Raw genomic sequence first — 14,460 nt, forward strand, 5'->3', positions numbered from 1 at the left:
ACATTTCAACATGCGTACCCGTTGAGCTATTTCTCATCATATAGTAGCAAGCGCAGAGGGGTTGCCATTCTGATATGTCAGGGTACCCCATTTAATTTAACAAAAATCCAGGCAGATCCAGAGGGAAGATTTATTGTAGTCTATGGCTCACTTTCAGGCTCGACAATTGCCCTTATTTACCTATATGCCCCAAATGAGAACCAGACAGAATTCCTAAAAAAAAGTTCTGGAAGAAATTGACCCACAATACCTATCTTCGCTGCTTATTGCAGGCGATCTAAATATGGCTCTCAACCCCAGAGAAGATAAATCGAGCCTACCAGGACGACAACACTCCACCCAGTAACAAAGACTGGGGAAAAAATTTAAGGACATTATGGGAGACTTCTCTCTTATGGACATCTGGAGAACACAACATCAGGGGCAAAGGGATTACACCTTTTACTCGGCCCCTCACCAGACATATTCCCGTATAGACTACTTCCTTGCTACCAAGAACATTCTAGAAGCCACCACAGACTCAGATATCGGCCCAATCACGTGGTCAGATCACGCTCCTATCACCATGACCCTATCCATTCCATTCGTAAAAACGATCTCATATTGCTGGAAACTTAACGACTCCTTATTGAATCACTCTGGGACAGTAAGGGAGCGCAAAAAATCCCTTAAGGAATATTTCCGAATAAATACAGGCTCAGTCTCGTCTCCGGCAGCCCTATGGGAAGCCCATAAGGCGACAATCAGAGGACATTTCATCTCGATTGCCTCCCATCGGAAAAAAACTAAACTCAAGCAAACCAAAGAGCTAACAGACAAAATAATCAGCTTAGAACAGCAACACAAAAATAACCCTTCCCGGAGAATTTATAAACAGCTGACTTCTGCTAGAAATGACTTAAGAATAATTCAATTGGAAAACGTAGAAAAAGCTCTTAAATGGACGGGTCAGAGGTATTATGATAAAGGGAACAAGGCTGATAGACTTCTTGCTAGCAAGTTACGAGGCATACAAAAAAGGTCACAAATAATGGCGATCCGGAATAGTGCTGGTGAACTCTTATACAACGGAAAAAAAATTGCAGAGGAATTTACTAAATTCTATACTAAATTATACAACCTAAGAGCCCACTCTGCTATCCCAGGCTCGAAAGAGCAAACGGCTGCTATTGACTACCTAGCCGATTGCGACCTCCCCTCACTAACAGAGGAGGAAAGCCTTATCCTAAACGCCACAATAACGGCGGAAGAATTAGAACTGGCCGTCAAGGCCTCAAAAATCTCTAAAGCACCGGGCCCTGATGGTTTCACAAATGCCTATTACAAGAAATTTCTCCCCATTTTGTCCACTCACCTATTACAATTGTTCAACTCATTTCTAGAAGGAAGTCCTATCCCATCTTCAATGTCGTCCACCAATCTGGCCATAATACTCAAAGAAGGGAAGGACCCCACCCAATGTGGAAGTTATAGACCAACCTCACTGTTGAACAATGACCTAAAACTATATAGTAAAATACTGGCGAACAGACTTAACCCAATCCTCCCGAGACTAGTATACATGGATCAGGTCGGGTTTGTCCTGGGCCGCCAGGCCTCAGACAATACCCGTAAAATCATTAATTTAGTTGACCATGCCCACCTCTCAGATTCAAAAGCAATGTTATTAAGCCTCGACGCAGAGAAGGCATTTGACAGAATTGACTGGCTATTTCTAGACCAAACATTGAAAAAATTTGGGTTCAGAGACTCATTCCTGAAGGGGGTCCAAGCGCTTTATCAAAATCCGTCAGCCTCAGTAAGACTAACAGGAGGTGGACCCGAACGAATTCACAATAGAAATGGAACCCGACAGGGGTGCCCCTTCTCCCCTCTCCTCTTCGCTCTCACGATTGAACCACTGGCGACTAGAATAAGACAAAACCCGAACATCCAAGGTATCCCCATTGCTAACGAACACTACAAAATTTCCCTATTCGCTGATGACATCATCCTGACCTTGACCAAGCCCCTAACTTCCCTCCCCAACCTCCAGATGGAACTGACGGAATTTGGGAAGGTATCAGGTTATAAAATCAACAGCGACAAATCAGAGGCCCTAAATCTTAGCCTCCCTGACCCCGTAGTCAAGCTCCTTAAACTAAATTTTAGCTATCGATGGTGTCCCTCATGCATTAAATATCTGGGAATTAATGTATCTAGGTACTATCGGGACCTATACCGGGATAACTACCCGAAACTGTGGGACCAGATCAAAAAAGATCTAGATCGGTGGGAAGGTTATCAGATCTCATGGATCGGGAGGATGATCTCTACCAAGATGAATATACTCCCAAGAATGTTGTACTTTTTTCAGACACTCCCGATCCAGGTTCCGGCCGCTGATCTAAAATATATACAGAATAGATTACTCCACTTCATTTGGCAGGGTAAGAGACCCAGAGTCGCCAGATCGGTCCTGATGACCACTAGATCCAGAGGAGGGATGGGGGTACCTGATCTTTATAAATACTACCTAGCTGCCCAGCTCAAGCAGGTAGTAATGTGGAACTCAGACCCGACCCGCTGTTGCTGGGTAAAAATGGAGACTCAATGTGCCAAATTGCCTTCTCTGCAAGCCTGCCTCTGGAGCCTGGACAGAGGAGATGGTCACTTACACAATCTTAAACTACAGACCTCACGCTTTACGTGGGACATCTGGTCAAGATGCAAACATAAATATAACCTCTCCTCCACAAGCTCTCAACTCACCCCACTCGTCAATAACCCCAAATTCCCCCCGGGATGTGGATCTAAACTGTTCGCCCACTTTAACACACGGGGTATAGAGGCGATTGTCGATCTACTGAGCCTAGGGAAGCTCCTGAGCTACCAAGAACTGAGGACCAAATTTAAAATCAAAGAATTGGACACCTTCAAATACCTCCAAATTAGAAACTTTGTACGAACTACCTGCCCTCTTCCAGAATACCCCACTCTCACTACGTTCGAAAACCTGTGTGAGGCCAAGACCTACCAGAGGGGTCTAATCTCGGATATATATAACGTACTAATGTACACAACGACCTCCACACAGCATGATTACATGCTCAGATGGTCAGCTGACCTGAACATTAATATAGAAAGAGAGACTTGGGAAGAAATCTGGCAGGCAGCCTCAGAAACTTCCCTATGCACTACAATTAAAGAAAATATTTACAAGATCATGTTCGGCTGGTATCTTACCCCAGCACGATTAAACCAGATCTACCCTCTGGCTTCAGACCAATGTTGGAGAGGCTGTGGTAATAGAGGGGACATGGCCCACATCTGGTGGACCTGTCCAGAAATTGTGAAATACTGGGCCAAAGTCCAAATTCTGATAAAAGAGGTCACTGACCTAGAAGTTCCTATTGAACCACTGACCTACCTGCTGGCTGCACCTATGCCGAACATAGTCCGGCCCACCAGGAAATTCATATCCTTCATTCTTACCGCGGCGAGATGCTGTGTTGCGGCCTCCTGGAGGAAAACAGCAGCGCCGGCACTGAGCACGATTAAAAAACGAATTAGCGAGGTAATGATCATGGAAAGGCTTACCGCCACCGTTAGGCAAAAAATCCCCGCCTACGAGGATATCTGGGAACCTTGGTTCCTCCTCACCAGAGGTCGTCAACCAAACCCAACAAGATAGAGGCCTATCCTCTCCCCATAAGGGACTCAGAGACAACCCCAAACAGAGAATCACTCACTAGTCAAATGGGCTACCCTCCTTGTCTTACTCCCTCCCCTTCTCTCCCCCACCCTCTCTCCCACACCCCCCCTCCCACCCTCTCTGTCTTCACTCTCTGAAGACACCAACCTCCCCCTTTTCCTCCTGACAACTGCGGTTGCCACTCTGTTTCCCCCCCACCCCCAAAATGTTGCCTTGAAAAATGTTGGGCTATGTTAATTGTCCTGAAAACTGTAATACCTAACTGCCTAATAAAAACATTGGGGAAAAAAAAAAAAGCCCGCGAAAACAGGTTAAAATATTAACCCCTTAATGTAAAAATTGCCAAAAGAGGCACCAGCATGTCCCATCAGCATATAATTGCACAATACATAGGGATATCATAAGAGCCAATAATCAATAATACATTGATTATTTCATTATTTCAATATTGGCTCATCTTGTTACTGGACAATGGCATGAAGGTATCTTAAAAATTGCTGACAACATCTCAAAATAATACTGTCCCCCTGAAGTGATATTTAATTATCAAGTATATCATCAAATTATGCAAAGATATACATTACACATATTTAATCCTCATTAATGAAGGTTAAATTAATAATTAATACTAATCACTATAAGTGATACACTCTTTCAGGGGAAACAGCATAGAAAAAGGTGAGGAGAGGGGGGGGAAGGGGAGGGGAGTGGGAGGAGGGAGTGGCAATGAATGGGGGAGGTGAGTGAATGCTGGATGGGGGAAAGGGAAGGGTGGTGAAAGGGGGGTGGGAGAGGGGGAAAAGGGGGGTGCGGGGAGACGGGGACCCCAAAAAATGGAGGCGGCAAAGGAGGAAAACAGATCCAGAGTTATGTTACACATCATCTGTAACCCAAAACACTAAATGCTCATCATTGGAACCTAATTTATAAAAGGACAAAGCAGATTCCCGTGCTCTATAAAGAGCATATCATAACAACTTTATAAAAAAACTCCGCAGGTTCCATTCGACATTCAGTCCATTGGGTTGTAGAGTGCTCAATGCAAAAATCCAATGAGCCTCTCGCTGATGCAAGATTCTTACCCTATCCCCACCACGGGGGGGGGGGGGGTAATGGAATATGCTCAATGGCTATACATTGCAGAGCCTCCACTGAACCCAATGGACATGTGTTAAAATGTAAAGAAACCGGATGCAACATATCGTGGTTCCGTATAAGTCTTATATGCTCTAAGATACGGATCTTGAGCACTCTACTGGTTAAACCCACGTATTGTTTGTTGCATCCGCATTTCAATAGATAAACCACAAAATTGGTCTGGCAAGACATGAAAGATTTCATTTTGAATCTGCGTGTTTCATTACGGTTGGTGAAGTGTGTTGCTTTACTCATATTTGGGCATATTTTACAGTGACCGCATTTAAATTAACCCAGTAGCCTGGGAAATAAAGACAATCTATTTTTCTTATGATTCTTTAATTCTACCATGCTAGGTGATAAAAAATTTCCCAGTGTAGCCGCTTTACGGAAGACTACCCGCGGGCCAGTGCAGACCGTTTTACCTAACAAGGGGTCTAAAGCTAACGTAGCCCAGTGTTTACGAATAATCATTTTAATAGCATTGGCTTGTTCGCTGTAATTTGTAATAAAAAAAGGCGCATCAGTGTTCTCGGATGGTATACTCTGGCCAGACTGACAATTATCCATATTAATTAGCATCTCTCTCTCAGTATCGAGTGCTGCATAATAGGCTAGGTCAAGATCCTGTCTGGCATACCCCCTTGACAGGAATCTATCCCTCATTTCTCCCGCCCTGTGTTCAAAGGCCTCCAATGAGGAACAGTTCCGACGTAAACGAAGGAACTGTCCCTTAGGAATGCCCTTGATCAGAGGGCGGGCATGGCAGCTTCTGGCATGAAGTAATGAATTCCTGGCATTGTCTTTGCGGAAAATATCAGATTGAATTTTATTCTCAATATCAATATATAAATTGAGATCTAAAAACTGTATCTGATACATATCAAATACATGAGTGAATCTGAGATTTAGTGTATTATTTGCCAGGTAGTCAAAAAACTTCTTGAGCTCCTCCTCCCCACCACTCCAGATCATGATGAGATCATCAATATAGCGCATGTAAAATGCTATATGATATCTGAAAGGGTTGGAATCTCCAAACACGTGGGACATCTCCCACCAACCCATGAAGAGGTTGGCGTAGGAGGGGGCAAACAAAGTCCCCATCGCAGTCCCACGTGTTTGGAGATAAAACTGTTGGTCAAAAAGAAAATAGTTGTGCGTAAGTGAAAATCTAATGCTATCCAATAAAAAGGCAATATGTGCAGGAGAAAGAGCAGAATGGCTGTGAAGAAAGAATTCAATAGCTGTGAGCCCGTGGTCGTGCTTGATGATATTGTATAAAGAAGCTACATCCAGTGTAACCCAGATGTAGTGTGAGTGCCATGTGAAAGGTGCTAAAAGTACCAAAACGTGTTTAGTATCAATAATATGTGAAGGTAAGGAGTGCACTAACGGTTGTAAAAAGTGATCTATGTATTGAGAAAGGTGCTCACCCAGGGATCCGATACTGGAAATAATTGGTTTACCTGGGGGTGCAATGAGTGTTTTGTGAATTTTGGGGAGGTGATGAAAGATGGGTGTGATGGGATCTGGAGTGGTGAGGAAGTCTCGCTCAGTGGGTGTGAGAACATGTAAAATCTCACCTTCATCCATTAGGTCTGCAAACTCTCTACGGAATCGGGGTGTCGGATCGCTGCCAAGGACCTCGTATGCCTCTTGATCACCAAGTTGTTGCTGGGCCTCCCAAGTATAGTGATCCCTGTCGAGTACAACTGTTGCACCCCCTTTATCAGCTTTTCTAATAAGAATGAGATCATTGTTAGCAAGTGATTTAATCGCTGCCCTTTGATCTGCTGTTAAATTGTCTCGATGGGATCCCCTGCCTCCTATACCCTTGGCAAGAAGTGAAAGATCTCTTTCTATACCTTTTTGAAAAGTGTCGATGTATTGCCCCTTCATATGGGAAGGGTAAAACAGCGACTTCTTTTTGAAACCTGAGTTGATACTGCCCAAAAAGTTAATGGGGTCCTCAATTATATTATTTTCATTAAAGAGATCTGTCAAGTCTTGCTGGTGACACTGGTCCTGAAAGCCTAAGGGAATAGAGGTATCAGAGTTAACATCAAAAATGGGTACTGTTGTATTACTAGCTCCAATCCTGGAAGAAAAAAATCGTTTAAGAGTTAGTTTACGTATAAATTTGTAAACATCCACCATATTTGAGAAGAGGTTAAACTCTATACTGGGTGCAAAGGATAGTCCAAGATGTAAAATGGATAATTCAGACTGTGTAAGTTCATACTTAGAGATGTTAATGACGTTACTATTTGCAATGTCTAGGTCTTTAATCTCTTTGATGGCATCCCACTGTATGTTTTTTCTCCTGCCTCTTCTTGTCTTTCCCCGTTTTTTGAAGACTTGTGATGGCCGGTCTGCTTGGATAAGTCATCTCACTGGATCCCGCCTTCTCATCGCCAGATGATGGATAGAAGTCACTCTCAGAAAAGGAGAAAGAAACTGCATGCGGTGTTACTTCATTATCTTTAGCCACCTTAAGAATGGATTTGTTGCCACCTTACCTTCCAGAGACCTGCAGAGTGTCGCTCCCTTAACTGCATTTTATTTAATGTTTTATTTTAGTGTTATAGACCTTTAAATACCTTTTTAAGATTTTTTTTTTTAAAGTAAATATACTTGCATAAATAATCCCATAAGCAGCCTCATACATTTGGTAATGTGACTAAGAGCCCCTGTGGGTCATGAAACAGGTATCTGAAGTTTCTCTAATAGAAGATGACCAGATCACCATGTATCGCCCAATGGATTCTGGGACTTTTCTGAGTACCAAAACTACAACTCCCAGAATCCCCTGATTAAGAATGAGGATGATCATGTGATGTAAGTGATTGGCTACAGCCGCTTTCCAATCAGTACAAAGAATATCCTCTGTCGATCTTTGTGCAGGATTCAATTAACAAGACAAAGGTAATTTTGTACGTCTCTTACAAAGCAGGCCAGGGCGGCAGGGGGGACATGTGTCTCGGGCCTTGCAGCTTTGGGGGGACGGCGCGGGAAGTGGCATCACGCTGCTGGGTCCCAGCTGCTGCATCTCTCGTGGTGCGCGCCGGAAGCTGAGCCTGACTTCCGGGTGCACCCTGCGTCCAGCGCGCACCGGCGGGGGAGCGAGACCAGGCATGGGAAGAGGCAACAGCTGGGGGGAGTCAGGGCCCGGAGCAGGAAGAAGAGGTGGTAATTGTGCTTGCATCTGGGGGGTATAGGGTGTGTGACCGTGAGATTGAGTGTGAGTGGGAGAGAAATACAGGGCAAGGCCGCTGACACGAGGGGTGTCCCGGGCAAAGCCTGGGCCCTGGTAGAGCTGTCAGCGGCCCTGTATACATGATGCTTGACCCGTAGTTTGAAATTATTTTTGACACATTGTGTCATGTTGAAAACCTGATTGATACAATATAAATTAAAACAATGATGTGTATTTTTATTTGTAACAGTATAACTAAATCTTTATTATTTGTAATATTTATAATGGCCATACTAGGAAAAGAATGATCTATTGAAACATCTGTGTTTTTTTTTGGGATTGTAGATGACGTTGAAAGAAGACGTACGTCCATCAAGTTCAACTTATGCTAAATTTAGGCAACAGATACTTTATCCTATATCTATACTTACTTATTGATCCAGAGGAAGGCAAACAAAAAACCCCAGTGTTATATCATCCAATGATATCTCATAAAGGGAAAAGTAAATTCTTTCCTGACTCCAAGAATTGACAATCAGATTACTCCCTGGATCAATATCCTTCCCATGTTTACTTACTTGGTATATCCCTGTATACCTTTCCTATCTAAAAAGATGTCCAACCTTTTTTTTAACAAATCCATTGTATCTGCCATCACAGTCTCCATGGGTAATGAAATCCACATTTTAACTGCCCTTACTGTAAAGAACCCTTTCCTTTGTTGCTGGTGAAATCTCCTTTCCTCCAACCTAAAGGGATGGCCCTGAGTCCTTTGTACTTCCCTTGAGATGAATAGTTCTTTTGAAAGCTCCCTGCACTGTCTCTGAATATATTTGTATATAGTTATCATATCCCCTCTTAGACACCTCTTTTCTAATGTAAATAAATCTAATTTAGCTAGCCTCTCCTCGTAAGTTACATTGTCCATCCCCTTTATTAATTTGATGGCTCTTCTCTGCACTCTCTCTAGTTCCATAATGTCTTTTCAAAAGGAGTGGTGCCCAAAATTGTACTCCATATTCAAGATGAGGTCTTACTAATGCTTTGTAAAGGGGCATAATTATGTTTACTTCCCTTCCATCCGTTGCCCGTTTAATGCAAGATAAGATCTTGTTTGCCTTTGCAGCTACTGCATGACTTTGTATTGTATTGTATTGTATGTCTTTATTTATATAGCGCCATTAATGTACATAGCGCTTCACAGTAGTAATACATGTGGTAATCGAATAAATAACAGATAATATAAATAACAGATCATGGGAATAAGTGCTTTAAACAAACATAACATTAAGGAAGAGGAGTCCCTGCCCCGAGGAGCTTACAATCTAATTGGTAGGTAGGGAGAACGTACAGAGACAGTAGGAGGGAGTTCTGGTAAGTGCGTCTGCAGGGGGCCAAGCTTTATGTATCATGTGTTCAGAATGTTCACAGTGCTATTCGTATGCTTCTTTAAGCAAGTGTGTCTTAAGGTGGGTCTTAAAGGTGGATAGAGAGGGTGCTAGTCGGGTACTGAGGGGAAGGGCATTCCAGAGGTGTGGGGCAGTCAGTGAAAAAGGTTTAAGGCAGGGCTTTGGGCACTATTGCTAAGCCTGCTGCTACAAGCACTCCTTCTCCATCAAGGATTCTCCCAATATATCCACATTTAATTTGTAAGTCGCCTGTTTATTCTTGCTTCCCAAATGCATAACCTTACATTTATATGTATTAAATCTCATCTGCCATTTACCTGCCCAAGTTTCCAGTCTTTCCAAGTCCTTCTGGGGAGAAATTACATCCTGCTCTGATTCTAATACCTTACACAATTTAGTATCATCAGCAAAGATGGAGACTTTGCTCTCGATGCCAACCTCAAGGCCATTAATAAACAAGTTAAAAAGCAGGGGTCCCAGTACCGATCCCGGAGGTACTCCACTCATGACCTTAGCCCAACCTGAAAAAGTTCCATTTATGACAACCCTCTGTTGTCTATCCTTCAACCAATTTTTCATTCAGGTGCATATATTTTTACTGAGTCCAATTTTCTTTATTTTGTATACCAACCTTGTGTGGAACAGTATCAAAAGCCTTTGCAAAATCTAAGTAGATCACATCCACTGTATTACCCTGTGTCACGGATGCTCATTACAACCTGGACTGGACCGCGGGGCTGAGGTGGGGAAGATATATAACCACCGCACTAAGCCACGGGGATAGGTCCGGATGGCAGAGGTCGAGGACATGTAGCCGGGTCAGGGCAGGAGAGTGGAGAGAGTAGAGGGTACTTGCTTTTGGTCCGGGGTTGGAGAGTCTAGAATGGTCGAGGTCCGTAAGCCGTGGTCGTGGAGTAGAGAGTGTAGAAGTCTGTTAACAAGCCGTGGTCTAGGGGGGAATAAAGAGAGACAGATCAGGCACAAGTAACTGAGAAGAGGATGTCAACAGAAACAGGTACTCAGGCTGCAAATGAGCACGGTGCATAGAAGGGTCTATGCTCAGCAACAAGCAGAGGGCTGAGTGGACCTAAGAAGGAACTCTGCAGCAGGGACTACAGAAGTAGGAACTGGGGATGGGAAGGTGGAGGGATGGAAACCGTAATTGGCGAAAAAATTAGATTGTTGGGTGGATCCATTGCGTGAATTGTTGTGAGCAAATTCTGCCAAAGGAAGAAGTTCTGCCCAATCGTCCTGGGCATCTGAAATGAAACAGCAGATACTGGTATACTGCTCAAGTGACTGATTGGTCCTCTCGGTTTTCCCGTTAGTCTGTGGGTGATATCCCAAAGAGAACTGTGTAGTGTAATGCCTAGTTTCTTACAAAAAGCTCTCCAAAATGTAGAAAAAATTGTGACCCTCGATCGGAAACTATAGTTTGGGTTGTCCCGTGAAGCCTGAAGATCTCTATAGTGAAAGTGTCTGACAGTCTGGTGGCGCATGGTAGACCTCGGAGAGGAATAAAGTGGGCCTGTTTTGAAAAGCGGTCTACCACAACCAAGATAGTGTCCATGCCCTTGGATTTGGGTTAATCTACAATAAAGTCCATAGATAGATAGATGTTTCCAAGGACGATCTAAGATAGGAAGGGGTAGTAAGAGGCCCGGGGCTTTATTGCGGGGCGTCTTGTTTTAAGCCCAGGTAGTACAAGACAACACAAAGTTCCTGCGCATGCCTGGCCACCAGAAAGTGCATTCCAAGAGGTCGATGGTCCTTCTAGTACCAGGATGACCCGCTGTCTTGGATGCATGCCCCCATTCCATGACTTGACTGTGGAAATTGGACGGTGTGAAGAGGTGTCCCTCTGGTTCCGTAAAGCCCTCCGGGATGTTGCTCTGAGCCCTTGTGATGTCTGGCAGAGAGCTGAAGACGTTTGCGGAGAGAATGCACGCCGGAGGGAGGATAGACTCTGGTTGGTCCTCAGATTTGTCCTCTGCTAAGAACTGCCGGGAGAGTGCGTCCGCCTTAATGTTCTTGGAGCCGAGAATGTAGGATATCACGAAGTTGAAGCGGGTAAAAAACAAAGCCCAACGTGCCTGGCGAGATCCCAAGCGGCGTACCTCTTCAATATATAGTAGATTCTTATGATCAGTCAAGATGGTTATGGGGGTCGCTGTGCTTTAAAGTAGGTGCCTCCATTTTTCCAAGGCCATCTTAATAGCGAGGCGCTAACGATTTCCAACGTCGTAATTTCTTTCTGCGGCTGAAATTTTTTTTGGAAAAAAAATGCCCATTGGGTGGAGTGTTGTCTGGGCTCTCTCTTCTCTGGAAGAGTACCACATCGGAGGCATCTACTTGAAGGGTGAAGGCCAGTACTGGATTCGGGTGTACCAATATAGGTGCGGAGATAAAGGCTTTCTTTAGTCTCTCAAAGGCTTCGATGGCTTCAATAAACAGTGGGCTGGATCGGCTCCCTTTTGGATTAATGCTGTGATGGGTGCGACTACCGCGGAAAAACCCTGGATGAACCTATGGTAGTAGTTAATGAGATGTTGGGGGGTGTTTGTTATATGGATGGGGTGTGGTTGATATGATGGCGTATGGGGGGAGGTGAAGTGTCGGTGTGGGGGGGTTGTGTGTTATGTGGGGGGGGGGGGGTTGTATGGGGGTGTGTGTTTGTGTGTGTGTGTTAGGGGGCTAGTGTGTTTGGGGTGGAGGTTGGGTGGGGGGTTGATGTGTATGTTGGGGGATAGTGTGCCTGGCAGTTTATTTGTGTGTGGGGGTTACTTAGTAGAGTATGTCTTGTGTTTTTTTTTTTTTTTTTTTCCCCTCAAGTTCAACCTATTTTAAATTTAGTGTGAACGATATTATATTTGATTTGACAGTGTAATTGATCCAGAGGAAGGCAAACAAAAAATCCCAGTTAAACATTATCCAATAATGTCTCTAAAGATGATCGTCTAAAGCAGGGGCGCACAAACATTTAGAGCTGTGCCCCCCTGCATGCTTCCCCAAGTGCCCCCCCCCCCCCTTACCTCCTTTTCCCAGCATCAAATGACACAGCGGGGTCATGTGCCGTGACGTCACATGACCTGTGGCGTCATTTGGGGCATAGATAGCCACATTTTCAACCAATGGCCACCCTACTATCCATCCCTATCCACTATCCACTATCCAAACCTTTCAGAAATTAATTGAACAAGATTTGAAAAAGATAAACACTCAGAAGAATAAAAATAAACCAAATTTGAATAAGAAAGAAAGGGAAGTATTAGATCAGGCTTGTCAAACATGCGGCCCGCGGGCCGCATGCGGCCCGCAACGGATATTTTTGCGGCCCGCTCACAACCAGCGCGGCGGTCGTGTGTGTCGGCGAGCGTCTTGTGAGCGGCGGTAAAGTTTTGGCCGCGGGAGAAGCGAGCGCGGGTGTGGGGAAGTGAGCAGCACGGGCAGAAGTAAAATCTGTCCTGCAGGGGCTGGAGGCGTACGGTGGCCGGGTGCAGTCAATCTGCACTCGTGCCTGTGTGGGAGGACTCGGGGGCGGAGTCAAAACCCCGGCGGAGAGACTGCATTCTGTGTGTGTGTGTGTGTGTGTGTGTGTCACTGTGTGTGTGTGTGTCACTGTGTGTTTGTGTGTGTGTGTCACTGTGTGTGTCACTGTGTGTGTGTGTGTGTGTGTTTGTGTGTGTGTGTGTGTGTGTGTATGTGTGTGAAAATCTGGCCTGCTGGGACTGGAGTCGGACGGTGGCCGGGCGCAGTCATCCTGCACACATGCCGTGTGTGGGAGGACAGCGGGGGCGGAGCCAACAGCTGAGATAGCTGCAAAAGACGTCTGTGAGACTGCCTCCTGCCTGAATAAGGTAAGGACAAGGGGGGGGGGGAGAGGATGATGGGGCATGGGGGGGGAATATGATGATGGGGCATGGGGGGGAATATGATGATGGGGCATGGGTGGGGGGGGAATATGATGATGGGTGGGGGGGAATATGATGATGGGGGGGATATGATGATGGGGCATGGGGGGGGGAAATATGATGATGGGGCATGGGGGGGGAAATATGATGATGGGGCATGGGGGGGGGAAATATGATGATGGGGCATGGGGGGGGGGAATATGATGATGGGGCATGGGGGGGGGAATATGATGATGGGGCATGGGGGGGGAATATGATGATGGGGCATGGGGGGGGGGAAATATGATGATGGGGCATTGGGGGGGGAAATATGATGATGGGGCATGGGGGGGAATATGATGATGGGGGCATGGGGGGGGGAATATGATGATGGGGCATGGGGGGGGGGGAATATGATGATGGGGCATGGGGGCCAGCCTGGGCAGATAAAGGTGGGAGGCAGGGGTGGGGAATATGATGATGGGGCATGGGGGCCAGCCTGGCAGATAAAGATGGGAGGCAGGGGGTGGGGAATACGATGATGGGGCATGGGGGCCAGTCTGGGAGATGAGATCATGATGAGGGGGGGAGGTGGGGGTATTTTTTAAATGTATTGGGGAGGTGGAGCTATTTTTTAAATGTATTGGGGAGGTGGGGCTATTTTTTAAATGTATTGGGGAGGTGGGGCTATTTTATAAATGTATTGGGGAGGTGGGGCTATTTTATAAATGTATTGGGGAGGTGGGGCTATTTTTAAAATGTATTCGGGGGCGTGGGGTTATTTTTATATGTATTCGGGAGTGGGGGTATTTTTTATATGTATTTGGAGTGGGGGTATTTTTTATATGTATTCGGGAGTGTAGGGGTATTTTTTATATGTATTCGGAAGTGTGGGGGTATTATTTTAATATGTATTCGGGAGAGTGTGGTGTGGGGGGGGGGGAGAGAAGAGAGGGGGGAGAGAGAGAGAAGAGGGGATTGAGCGAATGGGGGGGGGGAGAAGGGAGATGGGTGGGGAGACAGAGAATAGAGGGGATTGAGCGAATGGGGGGGGGGAGGGAAGGGAGAGAGAATAGGGGGAGACAATGGAGAGGGTGAGAGAAAATGGGGGGAGAAGTAGAGAGAGAATGA

Source organism: Ascaphus truei, chromosome 13, assembly GCF_040206685.1.
Source record: "Ascaphus truei isolate aAscTru1 chromosome 13, aAscTru1.hap1, whole genome shotgun sequence".
NCBI classification, from domain to species: domain Eukaryota; kingdom Metazoa; phylum Chordata; class Amphibia; order Anura; family Ascaphidae; genus Ascaphus; species Ascaphus truei.